Source organism: Heptranchias perlo, chromosome 3 (assembly GCF_035084215.1).
Source record: "Heptranchias perlo isolate sHepPer1 chromosome 3, sHepPer1.hap1, whole genome shotgun sequence".
Taxonomy (NCBI): domain Eukaryota; kingdom Metazoa; phylum Chordata; class Chondrichthyes; order Hexanchiformes; family Hexanchidae; genus Heptranchias; species Heptranchias perlo.
The window spans coordinates 100,567,452-100,595,256 of record NC_090327.1 but is presented as its reverse complement, the minus strand read 5'-3'; the positions used below and the strand labels follow the sequence as shown (position 1 = coordinate 100,595,256).

The window sequence follows — 27,805 nt, the reverse complement described above, 5'->3', positions numbered from 1 at the left end:
TGAGAATGTAGTAATTAGGTGACGTCAAATTTGGGTTTTGAAAGTCTGAAGGTTGTCGAGGCAAGGAAATAAGAGGAGTGTAAGGAGTTTCACAGTTTAGAAGTTATGGAAAAGAATGAACACTCTGCAATAATTCTTGGTTTAAACACTGTTTCTATATCTGGAGAAGCACTTCTAATACCTCTCACACATTCCGGGTGGATTCACTGTGGAGCATCTGCGATGCTGAGATTATCGTGGATAGCACGTTCAGTGAGGTGGTCACACCGCAGGTAAAGATTACGCAGGCAGAAAGGAAATGGGTGACCGCCAGGCAGAGTAAAAGGACTAGGCAGGTAGAGCAGGAGTCCCCTGGGGCCACGAGACCTGGGTGTCCTTGTACACCAGTCGCTGAAAGCGAGCATTCAGGTGCGGCAAGCAATTAGGAAGGCGAATGGTATGTTGGTGCTCATTGCAAGAGGATTTGAGTACAGGAACAGGGATGTCTTACTGCGGTTGTACAGGGCCTTGGTGAGACCACATCTGGAGTATTGTGTGCAGTTTTGGTCTCCTTATCTGAGGAAGGATGTCTTTGCCATGGAGGGAGTGCAACAAAGGTTTACCAGACTGATTTCTGGGATGGCAGGACTGATGTAGGAGGAGAGATTGGGTCGACTAGGCCTATATTCACTCGAGTTTAGAAGAATGAGAGTTGATCTCATCAAAATATATAAAATTCTAACAGGACTAGACAGACTAGATGCAGGGAAGATGTTCTCGATGGCTGGGGAGTCCAGAACCAGGGGTCACAGTCTCAGGATACAGGGTATGCCATTTAGAACCGAGATGAGGAGAAATTTCTTCACTCAGAGGGTGGTGAACCTATGGAATTCTCTACCACAGAAGGCAGTGGAGACCAAGTCATTAGATGTACTCAAGAAGGAGATAGATATATTTCTTAATGCTAAAGGGATCAAGGGATGTGGGGAAAAAGCAGGAACAGGCTATTGAGTTAGATGATCAGCCATGATCATTTTGAATGGCAGAGCAGGCCCGAAGGGCCGAATGGCCTACTCTTGCTCCTATTTTCTGTTTCTATGTTAACTCTTGCTACCTGGAATTATCAAGCAGTGCACAATAGCATATTAAATGGAAGTTACTGTTATTTAAACACCACTAGCAAGATAATATCACTATCAATGTAATCATTACAATAATGCAAAGGTTTAGTTCAAGATTACCACAACAATTGATTCGGTTCAATATAACATATTAGATTCAAAAGAGGTTTTATTACCTTCTTAGTCCAATGGTAATTTAGAAAGATCCTGCAGTTACTTAAAGTTGTGTTTACTCTAAAAACATTACATTTTTCTTCATGACTGTTATACAACTTAGGGACTACGACCTCAGCAGTTTATCCTCCAATCCCTTCTCTCCCTAGTGTCAGCAGATATCTTCTCAAGTTACTGTGGAAGGAGTCTTCTCTTCAGAGTGGAGTTCCGGGAGTGGAGGACCTCTGCCTGCTCTTCCATTATCACCCCAACCCCAGCCCATTTTCCTGGCTGGTGGCTTATTGAATATGTATGTCGGGCTCCCGGCAGGATTCTCTCTGTCGTGAGAACATGCCAACGCAACCAAGGAATCCAGAAGAGGTGACTGCATTCGTTTCTCGACACCGCACCTCAGGATATTTGCCTGGGAGGGGATGCAGCGCAGGTTCACCAGAATGATATTGGGGCTAAAAGGATTACATTTTAAGGACAGGTTGCATAGACCAGGCTTATATTCCCTTGAGTGTAGAAGATTAAGTGGTGATCTAATTAAGGTGTTTAAGATGATTTAAGGATTTGATTTGGTAAATATAGAGAAACTATTTCCTCTGGTGAGGGAATCCAGAACAAGGGGGCACAACCTTAAAACTAGTACTAGGCCGTTCAGGAGTGAAGTCAGGAAGTCAGGAAGCACTTTTTCATGCAGAGGGTAGTAGACGTCTGGAACTCTCTCCCCCAAAAAGCTGTTGAAGCTAGGTCAATTGAAAATTTCATCACTGAGATTGATAGATTTTTGTTAGTTAAGGGTAATAAGGTATATAGAACCAAGGCAGGTAAATGGAGTTAAGATACAGATCAGCCAAGGTCTAATTGAATGGTGGAAATGGCTCAAAGGGCTGAATGGCCTACTCCTGTTCTTATGTTAAAGGGGCAGATCTGCCTCGTAGATTCGAATCAAGGTCCCCAGCCACCCAAATTTTCTGTCGTTGTCCATCACGATCCGTCCGATTTCGGGCAGGATTGCAGTGAAGAATTCCCCCTGCATTTCTTACACTTTGAAAATTGGGGATACTATTGAATTAATTTTTTTGCACCTCTTCTTCTCTTTAAATATTCTTTACAATTTTCTACTATTCCTGGTCCTCTTCGTCTTCTCACATTCTCCCCAGCACTTGCCTTCTTCTCCAGGCAATCTTTCCAATTCCAGGAAGGTCAATGAAAAGTAAAATCGGGTGGGTGTAAAACGGGCGGGTGATCCGATCCTGTCAGTTTCTCACTGGGTGATTAAGGTTAAAATTACCCCCAACTATTTAACTAAGACTCCAACAATACCTTCAGCAACACTAATACTAACAAACGATAAAATTCAACTACATAGAATTACAAAGAATTTACAGCACAGAAACAAGCCATTCAGCCAACAGGTCTATGCCAGTATTTATGCTCCCCACGAGCTGCCTGCTGCCTTACTTCATCTCACCCTATCACCGTATCCTTTTATCCCTCATGTACTTATCTAGCTTCCCCTTAAATGCATCCATGTTATTTGCCTCAACCACTCCATATGGTAGCAAGTTCCATATTCTAACCACTCTCTGAGTAAAAAAGTTTCTCCTGAATTCCCTATTGGTTTTATTAGTAACTGTTATATTTATGGCCCCTAGTTTTGGACACCCCCACAAGAGGAAACATCTTCTTTATGTCTACTCTATCAAACCCCTTCATAATCTTAAAGACTTCTATCAGGTCACCTCTCAGTCCTTTCTTTTCTATCTTTCCTGATAGTTGTAGCTTCTCAGTTCTAGTATCATCCTTGTAAATATTTTATGCACTTTCTTCAGTGCTTCTATATCCTTTTTATAATATGGAGGCCAGAACTGTGCACAGTACTCCAAATGTGGTCTAACCAACTACTGCTACTAAAGCACAATCTCCTCTGTATATGTCTCAAGATCACTCTTTTTTCAAATACTCTGAACATCAATAATTTTTTCAATTTTGGAATGCTTGCTTTCTAACTCATTTAGGCCCTTCTGTCAAAACACTAACCATTGATATGTTTTGGCTCCCACTATTAACCTTCTGCCGACAATTAATAATCAATGCTAATACATTATACTGGTTGTTAATTATATTGCATCCAAATTTATTTAAAACACAACTATCAATTATTAAGAAGGTGCCTGACACAACACTCACCCAGTATATTTTCAGGATCGGTTAACCAAAGCTGACAAAGGTACTTTTTCATTGTTACATTTGCTGATACATTTTTTCAGGGTCAACAGTTATTTTGAATGCCAATTTACAGTTTAATCTTATCTTGTCTGATTCTCTTACAGCACAAAAGAGGAAACCAAACGGGGGTGGGGGGAGGTTTTTATTCTTCAGGTGTATATCAGTTCTAATTTGATTAGCACTGCTTTAAGACCCACCTGAAACTCACCTGCTAATAGCACTGAATTTTGCAATCTAGTCTTATTTGCATAATTATTCACAACTCCAGGTGCAAACTCATATTTGGCTCGGGATTATGCCATTTGTAGGAGAGGAAAATTGTGTTCCAGTCAAATTTAAAAGGATGAGGATAGTTAAAGGTAGGGTTGCCAACCCTTCCGGATTGTCCTGGAGTCTTGTGGAATGAAAGATGAATTTCCCAGGCACTGCTGCGATCAACAGGGAAAAAAATCATAGGGACATTAAAAAGTTAGCGGAAATGGGAAAAAGGCCATTTAACTGAGAGTCAAGAATCATCGAATCGGGTAACAAAGGGAGTAATTTTAATCACCAAGAACGGGTGGGTTGAGGGCGGATGGGCAGTGAAAATAACAAGAAATCGGTGCGGGGCCGCATCCGGCTCCAACACGCCCATTTTCAGGTTTGACCCAGATGTGTTTGGATGTGCGCGCGCTACTGACACCCAGAAGTTCCGCTGGCAGGTCGATATTTAAAGGGCAAATTATTGAGCCACGCAAACCATTTTAACTTTCCCTGAATATGTCTCCCGTGGCCTCTGAAAAATGCCATGGAAAGGAAGGCGAGTTGCAGCCAACCCTCATTTGGACCTTTAAACCAGTGATTGATACATGTGAATAAAAGGTGAGTTTTTGCAGCAGGGCACTTAGTTCTCTCAGACAAAGCTTTGGCTGGGAGTTCTTTGTGATTAGACTGAGATTTCTTTGTTCACACTGAGAGTTCTTGTGCTCAGACAAATTTACGTACATTTTGGACCCCCTCAAACTGACAACATTAGGATGGGGGGTGCAATGGAGCTATCCCACAGTACATCTGAGGTGGAGGCACAGCGCCATCCATGGCAGGCACGATGTGCAGTTCTGGGAGTTGCAGCTCCACAGGACAGGAGTGCTCCAAAAGGACATTGAGAAGAGCAGAGAGGGGACCAACGGAGGGGCTGAGGTTGCAGGAGGGCACTCCCCACGTGAGAGGGTGTACAGGCGGAGGCTAAGCTTCCTGGACCTCTCGGAGGAGCAGTGCCTACGCAGGCTCAGATTGAGTTGCCCAGGTGGTCACAGACATCTGCACGTTCCTTCATGCAGAGCTGCTCCCGGCTGGGCCTGGTTGCCACACATAGCTCATTGCAGTTAAAGTCACCACTGCTGTCAATTTCTTTTCCTCCGGATCCTATCAGGGCGCTACCGGTGATACCTCCAGGGTCTCTCAGTCGTCTGCACATAAGTGTATATGACAGATGACGGATGGCTTGTTTGCCAGGGCATCCGACTACATCAACTTCCCCATCGACGACATCAGCCAGGCTGAGAGGGCAGTGGGTTTCCACACTTCCCACGGGTGCAGGGCACAATTGATTGCACACACGTAGCAATCTGGGGACCTGCACATGAGTGAGGAATATTCATCAACAGAAAGAGATATCACTCCATCAAAGCTCAGCAGGTTTGCCACACTGGAAGAGATTTCTGCAGGTGTGTGCCAGATTCCCTTCCAGCTGCCATGATTCTGTCCTATTGCATGACTCCAACATCCCGGCCCTCTTCCATGCACAAGACAGACTTGAGGGCTGGCTCCTTGGAGACAAGGAATACCCCCTGCAGACGTGGCTCATGATACCTGTGAGAAACCCCGCCAACGAGGCACAGCAGCGGTACAACGACAGTCACATCACCATCAAGTCTGTCATTGAACAAGCCATAGGAATGCTGAAGATAAGAAGATAAGAAAGGAAATAGGAGCAGGAGTAGGCCATATGGCCCCTCGAGCCTGCTCCGCCATTCAGTAAGATCATGGCTGATCTTCGACCTCAACTCCACTTTCCCGCCCGATCCCCTATCCCTTGATTCCCCTAAAGTCCAAAAATCTATTTATCTCAGCTGTGAATATACACAACAAGTGATCATCCACAGCCCTCTGGGGTAGAGAATTCCAAAGATTCACAACCCTCTGAGTGAAGGAATTTCTCCTCATCTCAGTCTTAAATGGCCGACCCCTTATCCTGAGACTATGCCCCCTAGTTCAAGACTCTCCAGTCAGGGGAAACAACCTCTCAGCATCAACCCTGTCAAGCCCCCTCAGAATCTTATATGTTTCAATGAGATCACCTCTCATTCTTCTAAACTCCAGAGAATATAGGCCCATTTTACTCAATCTCTCCTCCTAAGAATCAATCTAGTGAACCTTCATTGGACCGCCTCTAAGGCAAGTATATCCTTCCTTAGATAAGGAGACCAAAACTGTGCACAGTACTCCAGGTGAGATCTCACCAAAGCCCTGTACAATTGTAGCAAGACTTCCTTACTCTTATACTCCAAATCCCTTGCAATAAAGGCCAACATGTGCATCAGGTGCCTGGATTGATCTGGGGGAGCCCTTCAGTATTCACCAGCGAGGGTGTGCAGAATAATAGTGGTGTGTTGCGTCCTGCACATCATCGCTCAGCAGAGAGGGTTACAGTTGAAGGAGCTTGAATGCACTCATGAAGCATCTTCATCTGCCAGCAACAATGAAGAAGATGATGAGGATGAGGAGGATGTAGATGGGGAACCCATTGCCAGAGCAGTGGCGTACATGATTGCTCGTGATGCCAGTGATTCACTCATATCTAACAGGTTCTCATAATGAGATCTGCAAACTGAAGCTAGTGAAATACTCAAACTGCCTGGAACAACCACCACCAGCAGCCCCCCCACTCCCCCCCCATTTGCACAAAACAGTCCTTCAACCACACACACACCCATTGTACATGCACCCAATGGGTGGCATCATGTCTTGGCATTCATGATGAAGCACATGAAAGGGCACTTTCACAAAAGGGACTCAAGAATGGGCAAGGCATAGCAGTGGTGGTGAGAATTATAACATGTAATGTGCATTTAACGAAGAACAAACATAAATGAAAAACATGGCATTCTGTCAGACACCCTTTTGCATACCCTTGGTGATTGCAAAACCTTAACCTTCCTCTTCTTAGCGCTTCTACATGGTGCATCCCCTGTGGCTTCAGCAGAGGAAGTGGCAGGTTGCTCAAATTCATGCCCTGACTGCTTTCAGCCTATGACCTCTGGGTTTTGGAGCCCGTGAGGGCCCTGCCAATAACTGCTCCACCTGCACCTGTGCAGGGGCAGACTCGGCCATTGGGAGAGGAGGCAGCATTGTGGTTACTGGTTAAGGGGGGGCGGGGCAATGGGTGAGACGTGGGAGTGCTTTGAGTGGAGTCTCCATTTCCATGTCCACTTTCACCATCATCCCTCTCGTTCGGCCGGCGCAACATTATCCCCACCACTCTGCTGGACAGCAGACTGGTGAGGAGATGTGGTGCTTTCTAAGCCCACGGATGAAGTTTCTGTCTGCCTGTTTAAGGCGGCACACATGTTGGCATCCAGAGTCCACATGACTCATTTGAGATCCATGCTTGAAGCTCAATGGAGGCTGCCACTCTCTCCATCGAAGACATTCCTGCACTTAACTTCACCACCATTCTACTAATGATGGAGTTGAACTCCTCCATCCTATCCAGTATTGTGGAGAATGTGCGTGACACCTTTTCCATTACCTCGCAAAGATAGAGGTGTACCTTGATCATTCTCACTCTCAACGATGTCCCCCGGGGTTTATCATCTGGGTCCAGCTGAGCAGAGCTTGGAGACGATACCACCACCCCAACATGGACTCTCCACAGTTGCCCCTGCCACTTATGTCTGTTTGTGCACACTTGTGAGTGTTGAATCACCAGGTGACAACCTGGTCGAACAGGACCCACCGCAGTGCCAGTATCTGCACTGGTGCATGGCTGGATATGATGTGACGGTGCACCCTCAGAGGAATTGAGCTCCTCTGAGGAATTGCCTTCTTCCATAGTGCCTGCCTTGTCATCAATCCATGAAGGCCCTGGAAGAGAACATAAAGCAATATTAAAAAATCATTGCAGAAGTTAGTTTGCAATGAGCAGACTGACATGTGCAATAGTTTAATCATTGATAATATCAATTCATGATATGTGTGAAGCATGATAAAGTTCTGTCACTAGCCATTTCCGATGGCTGGGCATGCAACCATGCGGCTGATGTCCAATGCCTCCTCATCCGCATCTGTCAGGGGTACCACTTTTGGTGCGCTCCCTCCAGTCCTACTCCTCTCTTGTGCATTTTGCGCTCTCTTCTACTACAATCTCAGGCTGCCTGAGAGGTGCTCTGTGCCCTCCCACTGGCAACCACATCCTCACATCTGCAGAGAGAGGTAGCCGAGTGGATGATCCATCTCAGCCTCCTCCCGATATCCCCACCATCACGGAAGCCAGTCTTCGGCCAATTCGATTCACTCCATGTGATATCAAGAAACGGCTTAGTGCACTGAATACAGCAAAGGCTATGGGCCCCGACAACATCCCAGCTGTAGTGCTGAAGACTTCTGCTCCAGAACTAGCTGCGCCTCTAGCCAAACTGTTCCAGTACAGCTACAACACTGGCATCTACCCGACAATGTGGAAAATTGCCCAGGTATGTCCTGTCCACAAAAAGCAGGACAAATCCAATCCGGCCAATTACCACTCCATCAGTCTACTCTCAATCATCAGCAAAGTGATGGAAGGTGTCGTCGACAGTGCTATCAAGCGGCACTTACTCACCAATAACCTGTTCACCGATGCTCAGTTTGGGTTCCGCCAGGACCACTCGTCTCCAGGCCTCATTACAGCCTTGGTCCAAACATGGACAAAAGAGTTGAATTCCAGAGGTGAGGTGAGAGTGACTGCCCTTGACATCAAGGCAGCATTTGACCGAGTGTGGCACCAAGGAGCCCTAGTAAAATTGAAGTCAATGGGAATCAGGGGGAAAACTCTCCAGTGGCTGGAGTCATACCTAGCACAAAGGAAGATGGTAGTGGTTGTTGGAGGCCAATCATCTCAGCCCCAGGACATTGCTGCAGGAGTTCCTCAGGGCAGTGGGCAGTGTCCTAGGCCCAACCATCTTCAGCTGCTTCATCAATGACCTTCCCTCCATCATAAGGTCAGAAATGGGGATGTTCGCTGATGACTGCACAGTGTTCAGTTCCATTCACAACCCCTCAAATAATGAAGCAGTCCGAGCCCGCATGCAGCAAGACCTGGACAACATCCAGGCTTGGGCTCATAAGTGGCAAGTAACATTCACGCCAGACAAATGCCAGGCAATGACCATCTCCAACAAGAGAGAGTCTAACCACCTCCCCTTGACATTCAACGGCATTACCATCGCCGAATCCCCCACCATCAACATCCTGGGGGTCACCATTGACCAGAAATTTAACTGGACCAGCCATATAAATACTGTGGCTACGACAGCAGGTCAGAGGCTGGGTATTCTGCGGCGAGTGACTCACCTCCTGACTCCCCAAAGCCTTTCCACCGTCTACAAGGCACAAGTCGGGAGTGTGATGGAATACTCTCCACTTGCCTGGATGAGTGCAGCTCCAACAACACTCAAGAAGCTCGACACCATCCAAGATAAAGCAACCCGCTTGATTGGCACCCCATCCACCACCCTAAACATTCACTCCCTTCACCACCGGCGCACTGTGGCTGCAGTGTGCACCATCCACAGGATGCACTGCAGCAACTCACCAAGGTTTCTTCGACAGCACCTCCCAAACCCGCGACCTCTACCACCTAGAAGGACAAGAGCAGCAGGCACATGGCAACAACACCACCTGCACGTTCCCCTCCAAGTCACACACCATCCTGACTTGGAAATATATCGCCGTTCCTTCATTGTCGCTGGGTCAAAATCCTGGAACTCCCTTCCTAACAGCACTATGGGAGAACCGTCACCACACGGACTGCAGCAGTTCAAGAAGGCGGCTCACCACCACCTTCTCGAGGGCAATTAGGGATGGGCAATAAATGCTGGCCTCGCCAGCGATGCCCACATCCCGTGAACGAAAAAAAACCTCATTTGGCAGACATTTTTGGTGCAGGCGCCTTTTCTGAAACAGACGGCACCTTCAGTGGCATCGTGGTTGGATATGAATGCCTGATTAACACTCATGCTGAAATTTTCTTCAGAAGCACCCCAATCACAGCATGTCATGCTTTATATAGTACCGCATGAAAGAAGCTCCCTTTTCTAGGATGATCAGGAGCCAGTATTATCTGTTTGGCTGTAACAACCCTGCAAGTATCGCATACAGCACCACTTTGATCTCAACAGCCATCAGAGAGGAGGCGAGTGCTGGGCTGCGCTGTCACATATCTATAGATTCATTCCGATACCTTTGCCTTCATCTTGTCCTGCCACTTCTTATTCCCCAGCTCCTTCAGTTTTCATAGAATCATAGAAAGTTACGACACAGAAGGAGGCCATTCAGCCCATCATGTCCGTACCGGCCGAAAAAGAGCTATCCAGCTTAATCCCACTATCCAGCTTAATCCTACTTTCCGGCACTTGGTCCATAGTCCTCTAGGTTACGCCATTTCAAGTGCACATCCAAGTACTTTTTAAATGAGTTGAGGGTTTCTGCCTCTACCACCCTTTCAGGCTGTGAGTTCCAGATCCCCACCACCCTCTGGTGAAAAAATATCTCCTCAGCTTCTCTCTAATCCTTCTACCAATTACTTTAAATATATTCCCCCTGGTCACTGACCCCACTGCTAAGGAAAATAGGTCCTCCTTATCCATTCTATCTAGTCCCGTTATAATTTTATATACCTCAGTTAAATCTCCCCTCAGCCTCCTCTGTTCCAAAGAAAACAACCCCAGCCTATCCAATCGTTCCTCATAGCTAAAATTCTCCAGCCCTGGCAACTTCCTCGTAAATCTCCTCTGTACCCTCTCTAGTGCAATCACATCCTTCCTTTAATGTGGTGATCAGAACTGTATGCAGTACTCAAGCTGTGGCCTAACCAATGTTTTGTACGGTTCTAGCATTATCTCCCTGCTCTTATATTCTATGCCTCGGCTAATAAAGGAAAGTATCACATATGCCTTTTTAACCTCCTTATCTACCTGTTCTGCTACCTTCATGGATCTATGGACATGCACTCCAAGGTCCCTTTGTTCCTCTACACATCTCAGTATCCTCCTGTTTATTGTGTACTCCCTTGCTTTGTTTGCCCTCCCCAAATGCATTACCTCACACTTCTCTGGATTGAATTCCATTTGCCACTTTTCTGCCCACCTGACCAGTCCATTGATATCTTCCTGCAGTCTACAGCTTTCCTCCTCACTATCGACCGCACGGCCAATATTTGATCATTTGCAAACTTCTTGATCAAGCCCCCCACATTCAAGTCCAAATCATTAATATATACCACAAAAAGCAAGGGACCTAGTACTGAGCATTGCAGAACCCCATTGGAAACAGCCTTCCAGTCACCAAAACACTGGTCAACCATTTCCCTTTGCTTCCTGCTACTGAACCAATTTTGGACCCAACTGGCCACTTTCCCTTGGATCCCATGGGCTTTTATTTTTTTGACCAGTCTGCCATGTGGGACCTTGTCAAAAGCCTTGCTAAAATCCATGTAGACTACATCAAACGGGCTACCCTCATTGACCCTCCATGTTACCTCCTGAAAAAATTCAATTAAGTTAGTCAGACACGACCTTCCTTTAACAAATCCACGCTGGCTGTCCTTGATTAACCCATGCCTTTCTAAATGATGATTTATGCTCTCCCTCAGAATTGATTCCAATAGTTTGCCATCACCGAGGTTAGACTGACTGGCCTATAATTACTCAGTTTATCTCTTTCGCCCTTTTTAAACATTGGTACAACGTTAGCAGTCCTTCAATCCTCTGGCACTACGCCTGTAGCCAGGGAGGATTGGAAAATGATGGTCAGAACCTCTATTATTTCCTCCCTTGCTTCTCTTAACAGCCTGGGATACTCTTCATCCGGGCTTGGCGATTCACCTACTTTCAGAGATGCTAAACCCCTTAATACTTCCTCTCTCACAACGTTTATCCCATTTAATATTTCACACTCCTCCTCCTTAACTACAATCTCTACATTGTTCCCCTCTTTTGTGAAGATAGTCGCAAAGTATTCAATAAGAACCATACCCACATCTTCCACCTCCACACATTGGTTACCTTTTTGGTCTCTAATAGGCCCTACTCTTTCCTTAGTTATCCTCTTGTTCTTTATGTATTTTGCCAAGCTTGCTGATGGGTTAAGTTACCTTTTAATGCTCTCCACAAGCTTTCTAAACTTTTGACTCCCTCCTTGTGACTCTCCCCTCTAACTAGGATTACCAACTCTGGTTGGATGTATTCGGAGAGGTTTCATCACATGACTCCTGCCTCCAATTTCCCCATCCCCATCGTCCTGCCATTGTCCATCCGACATGTCCATCCTTACGACGCATCGTCTTCCCACACCAATTGGAAAGCAAACAGACTCTTTGGGCATGATTTTAAACATGGTGGCGGGAAATCAGCAGGTGGGTGAGTAGTCGTGTGGGAAACCCGGAAAACCTTTCTGCGCGTCGGCTTGAGCGATGACTAAATTGAAGGCCCTTAATGTAACTTCCGGGTTTTGCGTCTCCAAACTGCGCAGTGGGCGTACTGCGCATCTGAATGACGTGCTATGAACTGGAGTATTTAAAGGGCCATTGCAACCATGGATTTTGAAGGAGAAAGGAGGAAAATTGAAAAATCCAGCATCACAGGTCTAAGACAGCACCCTGTTTTAGCGACTCCTCTCTTGAGTTGCTACTGGCTGGTGTCAGGAGCAGGAGGGAGATAGATCCCCTTTTCATGCCCTGGATTGCACTGTAACACATTAACGAGAAACCTCATACATGCATCAGCATGTTTGACCCAGCTCCACTGATGGTTCAGCGAGTTTATCCACTGACTCGCTTGGACACACAGGTTAGGAAGATCCCAGGTTTTATCCCTGCTCCATGCTGAGTTTGTGATCTCAGCTAGGGCAGCAGCCAAGGCACAATTAACTTCAGTGCCATTAAGTTTGGGTGGAAAATTGGGAAAGGTTACTACCCTTGATCATTATCTAGTGATCCATATCTGCTGATCTGGAAAAGCAGCTAAAGCTGCCTGATAGCTTCAAAAAACTGACACAGCCTCAAAAAAACAGACATCTCAAAAACAGCCCTGAATATGTCCTATAACATTCAGTTACACTAAAAGTGAAAGGGGACGCGGGACTGTCGTAACCTTAACATATTGGGAAGTTGCAGGTACTTTCCCCATTTGTGCTTATTTAAAACAAATTCTTTTTGCTAGGCCCTAGGCCCCCTGTTCGCATATGTAAAGGGTTAATGCCTGTTTCATGCACGGGCCCTGAATACCTAGACTTCAACCTTTACCAATATGGTGGGCGGTGTATTTTTAGCACGGATGTGTGTGCACATGCCACATGCCATATTCGACGCTTAGACACTTGTTTTACACCTGTAAATTTCTGGGCCACCAACAGTTGAACATTAGTAACCAAGCAAAATTATGCCTCAAATAGTTTGAGCAGCATTGGACGGTAAACTGGTGGAGCCAATGGCCTGCCCATTAGAGAACCCGTGTGATTTTTATTTCTATTGGCTTATGTTGGACTAAATAGGTGAGGTGCATCAGGGGAGGCCCACTGGAAGCAGGTTTGAAGTGGTGAGAATATGCCAGATAACACAAAGGCAAATTCAGCCAGGCTGTGCTCCCAAATAGGAGCCTTGTTAAATGGAAGCACGAGTTGGAAATTGGGGCGAGAGTGTGATCTCCAATGCAGATGCCTTTCCAGTGACTCAGGATCTGTGAATTTGCCATAAAGTTAACAATAATGCCTCAATGTGGAGATGATAGAACATAATTTATATTTTCTTGAACTAACAAACTATGGCTATGCACAAACCAACATCATAAAACATTTCAAGGCCCGTCCCCAGCAGATGTTTCAGTGCTATATTTAAAATCCTAAAATCAGGATTAGTGAAATAACATTGATATTTATTGCATATATGTTTTGCTATGAAATGCATGACAGATCCCCAAAGCATTTTTTAAGTACAACTGAGTCATTGAATTAAATTTGTTAGCGACAATAAAATGACCTTAACCAGCCCACGTTCTTCAATATAAACTATCAGCGTTGAGAATTATCAGTGTGATAGCAAAGCACTTCGAAAAGGAGGTAAAAGGCACTTCACCCACCTGTCCGCAACTAAAATGAAATTAAACATATTTTTAAAGTAAATATATATTTATGATAGTGATAATGTGATTAAAATAGTCACTAAATAACTGGAAAAACATAACATACTTCTGAGGATGACCTTTAACCTTTTATAATTGGATCACTAATGAAATATGTGGTCTCTGTCATTCACACAACTGAAAATAGCTTCCACATAACACCTCTGAGTATTTATTTATCCATGCTCAGGATACAGAACAGAAAAGAATTAGACGTCACAAAACCATCAAAGACTGCTTTAAATGGACAAAATAAGTTTTACTAAGATAAATGCAGGAGGAACGGAAAATCATGAATTTATAGGCTCTTTGCTAGTCCCTTCTACACGTAATCCCCAACCTGATACAATTATGCAGCGTGATCATTTAAAAAAGATTATAATTTTATTTTGATGTAGTGCACACGTGCAATAGGTAGTTTTGCATCTCGTGGTGAGAAAAATAGAAACTCAGAATCAAAAGGCTTCAAACTGTAAGGAATTGAATTAAAGTTCTAAATCTTAGATGCATAATTTGAAAGTGTATTGGATAAATAAACAATGTAATTCAGATCTGCGGTGGCCAAGCCAGGCTGTTCAGGTTATCTGTAAAGTGAATTGGCTGAAAGGACCAAAATCTCCCAACACTGGAAACTATTTTCTTCAGAATGAACCTGATATAGGTCTAACTGTGTGTAAGGTCCTCTCAGCAATGTGAAAACCCCAGTGGTAGGAAACAGGTTTCAGTGGAGTGCAAATGTCTGTAAAGTGACAGTGTACACCTACACTACTAAATTCAGAGGTCTGCAGTGCTGTAATAGCTATGATAACCTTGGGTGGTTGCTCAGCTCAATCTGGACTGAGCCATACCTGATTCACTCTATGTGCATGTGTAATGGGAGATTTCGAAATCTATTAGTCAATCTCCTGCAGCGTTCCACACAGTCAGGCGGAGAATACGGTTACAATCTTACCTGACTCTGTTGCTGATTTTCTCTCTCTCTCTATCTTCCCAATTTCTCTGGCCCCGTTCTATTTTCTTCCCTCAGCTTAATGCACTTTCTGAAGTTTGTAGAACACAAATCAAAATCTATAACAGGTGTCACTTCTCATTCTCACAGACACAAAGGCAGCCTCTTTTTTAAAAACACATTCAATATAAATTTTACCTCAATAAAGGTGATCGAATTTGTTTCTTTGTTTTCAAAATTGTTTGAAGAAAAACTATAAAGTAGAATGTGCTAGAAGCTAAAGAAAATGTCCTTTTAGTATAGATGACTGAATGGTATGGATGCATTCTTGGAAATTAGGCACATTGCCTATGCTCAGACTGTACAATCTAAATTTATCTCACAGAACCATTGCTGTAGGTAAAAATATCAAGTCCAATCCCAGGCTTTTGGCAGAGGCTGGTGCCTTCAAGTAAAATCTTTAGTGAAAGCATTAAAAGACATTTTAAAAAAAAATCAGTGGAGTAAATTTAATCATGTTATTGCCAAATATGTAACTTTTACATTTTTAAAAAAATTGCTTAATCTCTTATTTTGGACAATGGAAATTTCAGTTAGAGAAAAAAATGGTGAATGAAAATAATTTCAGAAAGCATTTTAAGCCGTTTGCGGGAACTGATGGACAGATTGTGAAATCACAGGGTAACACACTCTACCTATAAAATAGCTATTGTGCGCCACACAGCATGACGTCTTTGGCAATCAAAAGGCATGTCACAGTGCCGCCTATAGAAATAACAGGTACTGCAGGTACTTATAATGAGTTTTAAATGAAATGTGCACCTCACATACCAAATTTAATATATAATAAATGTATAATTGTGGCAATGAAATAGATATGAGTAGTAAGATCATAATTAACAGATAAGTACTCATTAAACAGCAAGTGCAATAGATATGAATTGTGGAGAGTTAGACTTTGCAGCCAAAGAAACCTTGGCGGTCTTCTCAGTGGCAAATTTTAATTGAGGAATACAGTAAGATTCAAGACAATATTATGCAAAATTAAGAAAGTAAATAAAAGGAAGTGCAGCACATAGACTGTATTTTATCATTGATAGTGTTTACTAAATTAATCAAAATTAAGACCTCGCATTTTTTTTGCAGTTATTTCTTTTTATTTATTCGTTCATGGGGTGTCGCTGGCGAGGCCAGCATTTATTGCCCATCCCTAATTGCCCTTGAGAAAGTGGTGGTGAGCAGCCTTCTTGAACCACTGCAGTCGTGTGGTGAATGTTCTCCCACAGTGCTGTTAGGAAGGGAGTTCCAGGATTTTGACCCAGCGACGATGAAGGAACGGCGATATATTTCCAAGTCGGGAAAATCTGTGACTTGGAGGGGAACGTGCAGGTGGTGTTGTTTCCATGTGCCTGCTGCCCTTGTCCTTCTAGGTGGCAGTGGTTGCGGGTTTGGGAGGTGCTGTCGAAGAAGCCTTGTGAGTCGCTGCTATGCATCTTGTACACGGTACACACTGCAGCCATGGTGCGCTGGTAGTGAAGAGAGTGAATGTTTAAGGTGGTGGATGGGGTACCAATCAAGCGGGTTGCTTTGTCCTGGATGGTGTCGAGCTTCTTGGGTGTTGTTGGAGCTGCACTCATCCAGGCAAGTGGAGAGTATTCCATCACACTTCTGACTTGTGCCTTGTCGATGGTGGAAAAGCTTTGGGGAGTCAGGAGGTGAGTCACTCGCTGCAGAATACCCAGCCTCTGACCTGCTCTTGTAGCCACAGTATTTATATGGCTGGTCCAGTTAAGTTTCTGGTCAATGGTGACCCCCAGGATGTTGATGGTGGGGGATTCGGCGATGGTAATGCCATTGAATGTCTCAGACAAATAAGAAGGTGCAGAAAAGACATGGGATCTGAAATATGTAAAGCTACGATTAGTTTCTCCCTCTCAAACCTAATATCAAATTGAATCATATTATGGTCACTATTTAGAAGATGGTCCCTTACAGTCAGATTGTTAACTAATTCTGGTTCGTTACTCATCCCGAAATCTAGTACAGCCTTATCCCTTGTCAGTTCTAAAACATACTGTTCCAGAAAACTGTCCCAAATACATTCTAGAAATTTGTTGCCTTTACTACTTGAGCTATTTTGTTTCTCCCAGTCTGTGTGAAAATTAAATCTCTCATTATAACCACATTGTTTCTGCTACATGCTTCCCTAATCTCTGTATTTATACACTCCCCCCACTACATCACCACTATCTGGAGACCTGGAGACAACTCCCACCAGAGTCTTGTACACTTTACTATTCCTTAGTTCTACCCATACTCTTTCCACTGCTTGTTCACCCTGACCAATGTCTTTTCTTTTCACTGCTGTGATTTTGTCCTTTAACAATATTGCTGCTCCGTCCCTTTTCTCAATTTCCCTGTCCTCCTTGAAGATCCTATAGCCTGAAATATTTAGCTCCCAATCATGCCCAGCTTGTAGCCGGGTCTCTGTAATGGCTACTACATCATATACTTTAAGTTGAATTTGTGCTTCTAACTCATTTATTTTATTTCTTATGCTACGTGCATTTGTGTACATAACTCTTACTTTGGTAACTGTCCCCACCCTGCCCATATGCCCTGATGGTATATTTCTCACACTTTCTGACCTATCATACTTTTGGTTGCTGATGCTCTGTACATTGCGAAAGAGACAATTTAATGTGTTTTTACTTTTCACCACAGGTAATTTAATATTATAACAGGTAATTTAATATTACTTCTTCATCATCCTTGTCATTTTTTTCTAAACCATGTTCAATGAATAAAATGTTAAAAAAAAGAACTGACCTGTGCTTTAGAAGAACATTCAAATCCTTTCTGCAGTACAGAAGCAGATATATTTTTCCTGTTTTTCCCTTCACTTCTCATATTCCCTCATAACAGTCCAATGAAACTAAAAGAAGAAAAGCAGAATAATTGTTCTAATTTTATCATGCTTTTATTTCCTGGTTAATCGAAGGCCTAACATGTTCATGTTACAGTCATACTGAGCACCACAATGTTTACAACATCCATTTCACTAGGTTACATATCTATAAATCTTCCCAATGGCTTTGAAAATGGCTCGCAAAAGATACAGTCCATCAGTCTAATCCCAAACATTACAGTGAGAAAAAATTACTGCTTCAGGAAGACTCAACGTAAGAAGTGCCTGTTATGAATGTTTATTCCACCAGTCTAAAAATGGCTACCACCACAAGCAAACTGATCATTGGATTTCAGCTGAAATCTGTCATAGAATTGGCCCTAGTGATAGACGAGAAATACAGATCTCTTGCTGAGATATGCAGACGTTCTGATATGCAATTAGTAACAACTGTTCATGCTTGTGATAAGCTATTTTCTTCCCCTTGACTGAAGTCAATCAGTCAGAATTAATCATCAATTGGTTAATATTCTTTCTGAGCTTTAAACAGATTTTAATTTCTGACAATCGAGATGGCTTAACTACCCATCTTGGTTAAGTGATGACAGAGTCATCCCTCCCTTTTTATAAGATCTCTTTATTAGTATAATCCAAAATCAATTTTTCCCTGGTCGACATTAGAAAATACAGGCCCCCATTTAAAATGGCAGTCGAGCCACAATGACTTCATTGGAGACTTTTCTCCATATTCAAAGAAGGACCTGGGCCTCAGCTATTTACAATCTATAGTCACGACTTAGATGAAGGGACTGAGTGTAATGTATCCAAATTTGCTGACGATACAAAGCTAGGTGGGAAAGTGAGCAGTGAGGAGGACACAAAGGGCTCAATTTTGAAAGGGCAGCAGGATGGCAGCGGACGGGAGTGGTGGGGGGGGGTTGCAATGGGTGCGTGGTTAACCCGACTATGACATTTTTTTTATTCATTCATGGGATGAGGGCGTCGCTGTCGAGGCCGGCATTTATTGCCCATCCCTAATTGCCCTTGAGAAGGTGGTGGTGAGCCATTTTCTTGAACCGCTGCAGTCTGTGTGGTGACGGTTCTCCCACAGTGCTGTTAGGAAGGGAGTTCCAGGATTTTGACCCAGCGACGATGAAAGAACGGCAATATATTTCCAAGTCGGGATGGTGTGTGACTTGGAGGGGAACGTGCAGGTGGTGTTGTTCCCATGTACCTGCTGCTCTTGTCCTTCTAGGTGGTAGAGGTCGCGGGTTTGGGAGGTGCTGTCGAAGAAGCCTTGGCGAGTTGCTGCAGTGCATCCTGTGGATGGTACACACTGTAGCCACTGTCCGCCGGTGGTGAAGGGAGTGAATGTTTAGGGTGGTGGATGGGGTGCCAATCAAGCGGGCTGCTTTGTCTTGGATGGTGTCGAACTTCTTGAGTGTTGTTGGAGCTGCACTCATCCAAGCAAGTGGAATGATTGGTATGTTCAACTCCTCAGTATGCTCATCGCAATATGACACATCTGTGCTCTTTCAAGCCCTTCAACAACTGCTGTGACGGCAGAGGGCGATTCCTCAGAGGAGCTCCAGGCCTCTGAGGGTGCACCGTCACATCATAACGAGCCATCCACCAGCGCAGATACTCACACCTCGGTGGGTCCTAGTAGTCAATTAGTTGGGTTGACACCTGGTGAGTCACCACACACTAGTGAGCACGAGCAGACACTGGTGGCAGGGGCAGCTGCGGAGAGTCTGCATCGGTGGGAGCACTTCTCCCCAGGCTCTGCTCAGGTGGACGGAGATGCTGAACCCTGGGGGCCATCCTTTAAAAGGAGAATAATTGAGGGACAGCAGCACATTTGCGAGGTACTGGCACAGGTGCCTCGCACACTTTCCACAACAGTGCAGAGGATGGAGGAGTCAAACTCCTGCATGAGTGGAATGGTGGCACAGTTATGGGAGGGAATCTCTGAGATACTGTCGCAGGGACGTGCGCAACTGTCTGAGATAGTGTCGCAGGTAAGTGCGGGAATGTCTGCAATGGAGAGAAGGCTAACCTCCATTGAGCTTGAATTACGGCTTACAAATGAGTCCATTCAGGCCCGGACAATGGCTGTTCTGACTCAGGGTGAAAAACATTCTGCCGCCTTAAACAGGCTGACAGATACTCTAGAAGTGGCCTTACAAGGCTTCACACATGTCCTCCAAGCTGCTGTCCAGCACGGTGGTAGGAGTGATGTGGTCCTGGTCCAGAAGAGAGATGATGGCGAAAGGGGACATGGAAGTGGGGACGTCACTCAAAGCGCTCCCACATCTCACCTGTTGGCCCCTCTAAACCAATACCTGCAACGTTGCCTCCTCTCCAGGTGGCCGAGTCTGCCGCTGCAGGTGCAGGTGGAGCAGTCTTTGGAGGGGCCCTCACGGGCTCCAAAACCCTGAGGGTGTAGGCCAAAAGCATCTAAGTAGTTAGGGCATGAACATGAGCAACCTGCCACTACCTCTGCTGCAGCCACAGGGGATGCACCACGTAGAAGTAGTCGTAAGAGAAAGGCCAAGGTTTTGTGAGCACGAAGGGTACGCAAAAGGGTGTTTGACAGACTGTCATGTTTTTCATTTATATTTGTTTTTTGTTATACTCACTTTAGATGTCAGCATTCTCATCACTACTGCCATGTCTTGCCCATTCCTGACTGGCTTTTGTGATAGGGCCCTTTCATGAGGTTCACCAGGAACGGCGACACTTGATGCCACCCATTAGGTTACTTTACAGAGGGTGTATTTATAGCTGCAGGACTGTTTTGTGCGGAGGGGGGAGGGGTGGTGTGGGCGCTGCTCTTTCGAGGTGGTGTGAGGACTGGACTCTTCACACTTTCTGATGTTGGGAGAACCGTTCACATATGAGTGACTCCCGGCCTCACGAGCAGCCAGGTGAGCCGCTGCTCTGGCCATGGGTTCGTCCTCCTCCTCCTCCTCCGCTTCCTCCTCCTCCTCCTCCTCATTGGGGATGGCAGATGTGGTTGGGGGCTCTTCAAGTGGCAACCCTCTCTGTTGTTCCATATTGTGCAGAATACAACACACGACTATAATGCGTCTCACTCTGTATGGTGCGTATTGAAGCGCTCCCCCAGAACGATCAAGGCACCTAAATCACATCTTGAGCGGTCCTATAGCATGCTCAATTGTAGACCTGATAGCGATGTGGCTGTCGTTGTATTGACGCTGTTTCTCGGTGATGGGGTTCCTCAGAGGTGTCATGAGCCATATGTGCAGGGGGTATCCCTTGTCTCCAAGGAGCCAGCCCTTAAGGGTGTTTGGTGTGTGGAAGATCCCCGGGATGTTGGATTCCCTCAGAATGAAGGAATCGTGGCAGCTGCCAGGGAATCTGGTGCACACGTGAAGGAATCTTTTGCGGTGGTCACAAATGAGCTGAGTGTTGATGAACAGTCCTGGCTCGTGTGGAGGTGCTCGTATTGCTATATGGGTGCAATGGGAAGCCAGTCACAGAGTGGAATCCCACTGCCCTCCCTGTCTGGCTGAGGTAGTCCATGGAGAAGTTGACATATTGTGAGGCCCTGCGAAACAAGCTGTCGGTGACCTGCCTTATGCACTTGTGTACAGATGACTAGTAGACCCTGGTGATGTCACCGGTGGTACCCTGGAATGAACCGGAGGCGAAGAAGTTGAGGGCAGTGATGATTTTGACATCGACGGGTAATGAGATGCTGCTTGGCCCAGCCGGGAGCAGCTCGGCATGTAGGAGGCTGCAGATGTCTTTGATCACCTGGCGACTGACTATGAGCCTCCATATGCACTGCTCCTCAGAGAGGTCCAGTAAGCTGAGCCTTGTAGACCTTCTGGTGAGGGTAGTGCCTCCTGTGATGGCGCTCCCTCTGTTGTTCCCCTCTGTGCTCTTGTGCAGGTCTCTGTGGCACAGCACTGTGTTGTGGAGCTCCAAGTGGCAGAAGTGCATGCCATGCCTGGCGAGGCTGGTGATGTTGCTTGTCCTCGGATGTAGTGGTGAATGCAGCCATGGCGCCCCTCATCCTAATAATGTCAGTTTGAGGGGGTCAAAAAGTTGTTAAATGTGTGTAAACAGAAGAATTCTGAGTGTAAATCAAGAATTTTCAGTCTAAACACGAAGATCTCCCAGCCAAAAGTTTGTCTGAGAATCCTGAGTGTCCTGCTGCAATAACCCACCATTTATCCCCATCTTTCAAACAGGGATTTCAATGCCCAATTGGCTGCTGCCTGAAACACGTCTCCTTGAACATGGAGTGTTTCCCACAGCACGGGAAACACGCTGAGGTTGAATTAAAATCGCACTTCTACCTCAATCTCCACAAAATTAACGACTTAAACAAGATCAACGATGTCAATAAATGGATTAATTATTGTCCCGCCGGCTTTAATTGCTGGTGGGACCTCTGGATTTGTGAAGCGCACGCACACAGGCGCGTCTGTGGCAACCCCGGAAGTCGGCGGGTTGGAGCCGGCTTCCGAACCCGCTCGGGATTTTCCTGATTTTCTCAACCCCCACCCCCAACGCACCAGCAATTTGATTTTAAAATCGTGGCCAAAGAGTCTGCAAAGGGCTATAGACAGGTTAAGTGAATGGGCAACAAGGTGGAAGATGGAGTAAAATGTGGGGAAATGTGAGGTTATTCACTTTGGAAGGAAGAATAGAAAAAGAGAATATTTTTTAAATGGTGAGAAACTATTAAATGTTGGTGTTCAGAGAGATTTGGGTGTCCTTGTACACGAAACACAGAAAGTTAAGATGCAAGCAATTATGAAGGCAAATGGTATGTTGGCCTTTATTGCAAGGTGGTTGGAGTACAAGAATAAAGAAGGCTTGCTGCAATTGCCTTGAGGCAAGTATATCCTTCCTTAGATAAGGAGACTAAAGCTGTACACAGTACTCCAGGCGTGGTCTCAACAAAGCCCTGTACAATTGCAGCAAGCCTTCTTTATTCTTGTACTCCAACCACCTTGCAATAAAGGCCAACATACCATTTGCCTTCATAATTGCTTGCATCTTAACTTTCTGTGTTTCGTGTACAAGGACACCCAAATCTCTCTGAACACCAACATTTAATAGTTTCTCACCATTTAAAAAATATTCTCTTTTTCTATTCTTCCTTCCAAAGTGAATAACCTCACATTTCCCCACATTTTACTCCATCTTCCACCTTGTTGCCCATTCACTTAACCTGTCTATAGCTCTTTGCAGACTCTTTGGCCGCGATTTTAAAATCAAATCATTTTAACTGCTCGCCTGGTTTCTGCCGGGTGGGCAGGGTTAAAATCGGCACTTATGTATTTGAACCCCTAGTTCTCTCTGTTCATCCAAATCCTTCACCGTCTTTGCATTGAGTGTATACTCCCACTCTGTTTTTCTTCCCAAAATGTAAAACTTCACTCTTATCCACATTAAATTGCTTCTACCTCTCTGCCTATTCCACTAATCTGTCTATATCTTTTACAATCCTTTTCACTGTTTGCCAAACCCCAATTGATCAACAGCTTCTTTTGTGAAGCATAGCCTTCTCATGCATCGCTCATCAGGGAGGTCAAGGTAGCTCTGCTGTATGCTGCCTTGGGTTGTAGTGGGCTCAGATGTTCTCCCTCTTATGGCCTTGGACTTCCCTGGCTATCCACTGCTGCTCTTCCTCCTACTTGTCCAACACGCCTGGCATGGTTAGGCTTACTGGCGCACCCATGCTGGTGTGGGAAATTAAACAATTGTGTCACTTCTTGCACTATCTTCTGCTGCACTGCATGCTGGACCTCTACTAACTCTCCACCACCTCAACTTCACTTTTATGGCAGGCACATTAATGTGATGTGGGCCAGAGGGCAAGTATGTGCAAGTTTGCATAGTCACCTTTAATTGGTGCTTAATAAGTCCTAACAACTCTAAAAAAAAATTAATGCAGGGTGCAAAACTGAGCTAATGCTCCATTAATGCCAACACAACATATTACTACGTATTAACAAGAACTTAACACAGGTGTTAGCTCTAACGCATAGAGCAATTTCAACTCCCTGATGGGCAGCACCATCCATGCTTATTTCATAGGAACAGGAATTATGAGACCAAAAAAGGCCAACGTTCATCTAGTTCAACCTCTAACATCCTGCTAGTTGCATGATACAACAATGATGGATTTGTTAACTAATCATAGCAATCAATCTCTATCAATTAGTCTACAACAGACCCAGACATGAGGTGAGGAAAACTCCCAGTGTTGGAAAGCTTTGGGAACCATAGGTTCAAAATCACCGATTCCTCGCAAGCATGCTACACTTACCATATGTCATGTCTCAAATTACTCCTATACAATATCCCAAAATATAATTTTTTGAAAGAAATCTATCTAATTTGCATTTGAATGAATTAACACTATCTGCTTCCACCGTCTCTCTAGGGAACCTGTTTCATAGGTTCACTACTCACTCACTAAAATAATAGTTCCGTAGATTAGTTTCGAATTTATCCCCCTTCGAGCACAGGCTGTGTCCTCTGGTTCTACTGTTTTGGAAAAGGTGAAACAGCTTGTCATGGTTTACATCATCTAGTCCCTTTAGGATCCTAAATACAGCAATCATAATCACCTTTCAATCTTCTCCTTTCCAGTGAGAACGTGCCCAATTTATGTAATCACTTCTCATAATCCAATCCCTGCAACATCTCAATCATTCTGGTTGCCCTCTTCTGTATACTTTCAATAGCTGCAATATCCTTTCTGAACTTCAGTGACCAGAACGGTACATAATATTCTACCGGATCAGACCAATAATTTACTCAGTGGCAGGATTATCTCACTATTTCGGCACAATATTGACCTTAGTATATCTCAACATCTGATTTGCTTTACTCACTGCCACCGAGCATTGTTGCCATAGTTTCAATTTATTGTCAATCAGAGTTCTTTCATTTTCCATACACATTATTTTCTTTCCAAATAAGTAATAATCGCTTCCTGGATTTTTTTTTCCTTATGTGAAGTACTTTGCGTTTCTCTACATTGAATTTCATCTGCCTCCTGTCTGTCCAATTCCCAAGTATATTTAAATCCTCCTGTAGCTTATCCTGTTGAGCTTTGCAGTCTACCATCTTCAGCAGCCTTTTATCACTTGCAAATTTAGCCACTGTACTTGTGACTCCTAGCTCCAGGTCATTTATGAAGATAGTAAATAAAAGAGGTCACCAAACAGACCCCTGTGGAACCCCACTGGTAACATTCGCCCAGACTGATGACATTCCCTGTATCACCAACCTTTGGGTATTTCTTCTATTTTTGGATAATTCAAGACTGGTAGGGTTTAGCCTATCTCAGATATTGAGCTTAATTTTGTATTAGATACAATTTCACAGATATTACCTATCCAGGCCCTGACGGTTAATTAAGATATTAGATCATGCAAATCTTACTTCACATGCAAAAGTTAAAAGCAACAATTTGAAATTGCCACTAAGGGATACCTGAGCAAAGAGGAACAGGCTGAACTTTGCCCATTCCTTCGTGTTGCAGGAATGGTGCAGAGCTAATATGATTGGTTGTTCATCATGATGTATGAGCTGTAATATATAGTAACTATCCTTTTGACAAATAATTCTATAAAACCAAAAGCCTATTGTACTACAAGCTTATCAAAGGCCTTTTTCAAATCCACAGAGTGCATAAGGCATCAGTTTCCTGCACCTTTACTGCCTGATTTTGGTTTTTAGTGGAGTGAGGGAGGTGGGTAATCTGTCAGGGAGCCACTTCCAGGATTTTTTGCTGGAAATAATGACAAATATGAAACCCATATTTGGGCAAATGTATTCAGGAAATAGGCTAATAACAGGAATACATCATCCGACATATTTACCATCACTCACCTGAGCAATGCTGTTGTGTTCCTGGTGTCCAGTACTGCTAAGATGGCAGAAGGGAGAGGTGGGCTTTAAAAACCAAAGAACCTCCATGCCCAGTGCAATTAATTGCAGCGTGATTAATTGCACTCAGCAAGGCATGCATTTAAAACATTTTTTGAAATATTTTTTCTTTATTGTGGCCCTGAAAACTGTTGGCAGAAAAAACACCTGCCATCAAAGTGGTTTACGTACGCAAATGATGGAATAGTAACAGGATGAAGTTATCCATCAAAAATACCATCAGTACTGCACTTGGCTTGACTCCACCTATATAGAACAGACATGAGTTGCTAGGATCACTTGCCTAAGCTGAAAGTGGCTGACTTCAGCATGATTGGGAGGAAAAAGGTGTCTTTGGACCTGTGGTTCCCCAAGCTCTCTACCACTGGGGTTTTTCTCGGGTTATTTCTGGGTCTATTGTAGACTATTAATAGAGATGATTGCTATGAATAGTCAACAGCTCCTTTATCATTGTATCATGCGACTACCAGAATGGTAGAAGATGAACTAGATGGACTTTGGTCTTTTTTCGTGCAGCAATTCTTATGTTCAGAGGCTCTGACTATCCAGAGAATTTTCTGTCTCATATCTCAGATTTGACTGGACTGTTTTGCATTATTTTATTGTGCTCTGCTGCTAAGAAAAGATTCTACGAGCTCCTTTCATCAGTTTACGGCAGGATTTTTTTCCTATATTTATTCCATTGTGTCATTATTATGAGGTTCCCTATGGGCAGTCCCATGGTGGCAGAACAGGAGTTGGATGAAGAGGAAATGAGAGAGGCACATAATTATAGGTGCTCTTCAACCAACAACATAAGATCTTCCACATCAACCTGCAGGAAGTTGCCATGACATCTTTATCATGAAGAATTCCATTGTTCCTGCTCTGTTCCAGAGAGAAGGAGAAGGGTCGTTTGGCTCCTTGGCGATAAGGGCTATCCCCTGAAGCCCCATCGAATGACCCCTGTTCATCTCCCCTCCACCTCTGTAGAGGAAAGGTATAATAAGGCACATGCCAAGTCTTGCATAATTGTACAGCACATCATTAACATTTCTGCTACCTCCATCTATCGGGGTGGTGGGGATTGGGGGGGGGGGGGGGGTGGTTGTATTGGAGTATAAATGAGCTAGATTCTTCAGAATGATTGTGGAAGGCTGTATGCTGCATAATGGCCATCTGATGGAGAACCCAGGAGATGAAGGGGATCGAGCAGTGAGCTCAGCAGAGAAAGGGTGAATGAAAGGCATGGGTGTGCTCGGCAAGGCAGATGTGGAAGGGCAAGGTCCACTTTTGACTTGCTCATCACCTTCCTCCTGTTCTTCACCAACATCTTGTGGTGATGTATCTGGAGAGGAAACAAAGGAATAGATTTTAGAAGTTTAGGCTGGTTGCTGGATTCCGTTTCAGTCCCATTTTGAAAGCGGACGATCAGATTGCTGGCTTAGATGGTAGTGTCCTTAAGCTGTGACTCTGGGAAGCTCCTAATGGTTCTGGCAAACCTGCAGCTGCCATAGGTCCTTCTACTTCTCCAACTTTAAAAAGAGTCTGCGTCTCCAAAATCTGCAATGTTTCCTCTTTCTGTGACGTTAATGGTTAAAAATCTGATGGTCCTCTGCCTGTAGCCTGCGACTCTCTGTTGTTATCATAGAATCATAGATTGATACAGCAAAGAAGGAGGCCATTTGGCCCTTTGTGCCTGTGTTGGGTCTTTGAAAGAGCAATTCAATTAGTCTCACTCCCCTGCTCTTTCCCCACAGCCATGCAAATTTTTCTACTTCAAGTATTTATCCAATTCCCTTTTGAAAGTCATTATTGAGTCTGTTTCCACCACCCTCCAGGCAGTGCATTCCAGATCATAACAACTCGCTGCGTAAAAATATTTTTCCTCATGTCACCTCTGGTTCTTTTGCCAATTAGCTTAAACCTGTGTTCTCTGGTTACTGAACTTCTTGCCACTGGAAACAATTTCTCGTTATTTACTTGATCGAAACCCTTCATGATTTTGAACACCTCTATCAAATCTCTCTTTAATCTTCTTTGCTCTAAGGAAAACAACGCCAGATTCTCTAGTCTCACACCATGTAACTGAAGTCTTTCATTCCTCGTACCATTCTAG

At 44.4% G+C, this 27,805-nt stretch overlaps 1 long non-coding RNA gene across 1 annotated transcript in view; it reads right to left on the bottom strand.

Moving 5' to 3' along the window:
* Nucleotides 1-15,972: 15,972 nt before the first annotated feature.
* The window catches only part of LOC137306957 (uncharacterized), a 37,374-nt gene continuing 25,541 nt past the window's right edge, over nt 15,973-27,805 (bottom strand). The window contains exons 2-3 of the long non-coding RNA XR_010958976.1: nt 17,685-17,790; nt 15,973-16,754 (exon numbers count right to left, since the gene is read on the bottom strand). This is a non-coding gene — a long non-coding RNA (uncharacterized lncRNA). The remainder of the gene's footprint in view (nt 16,755-17,684; nt 17,791-27,805) is intronic.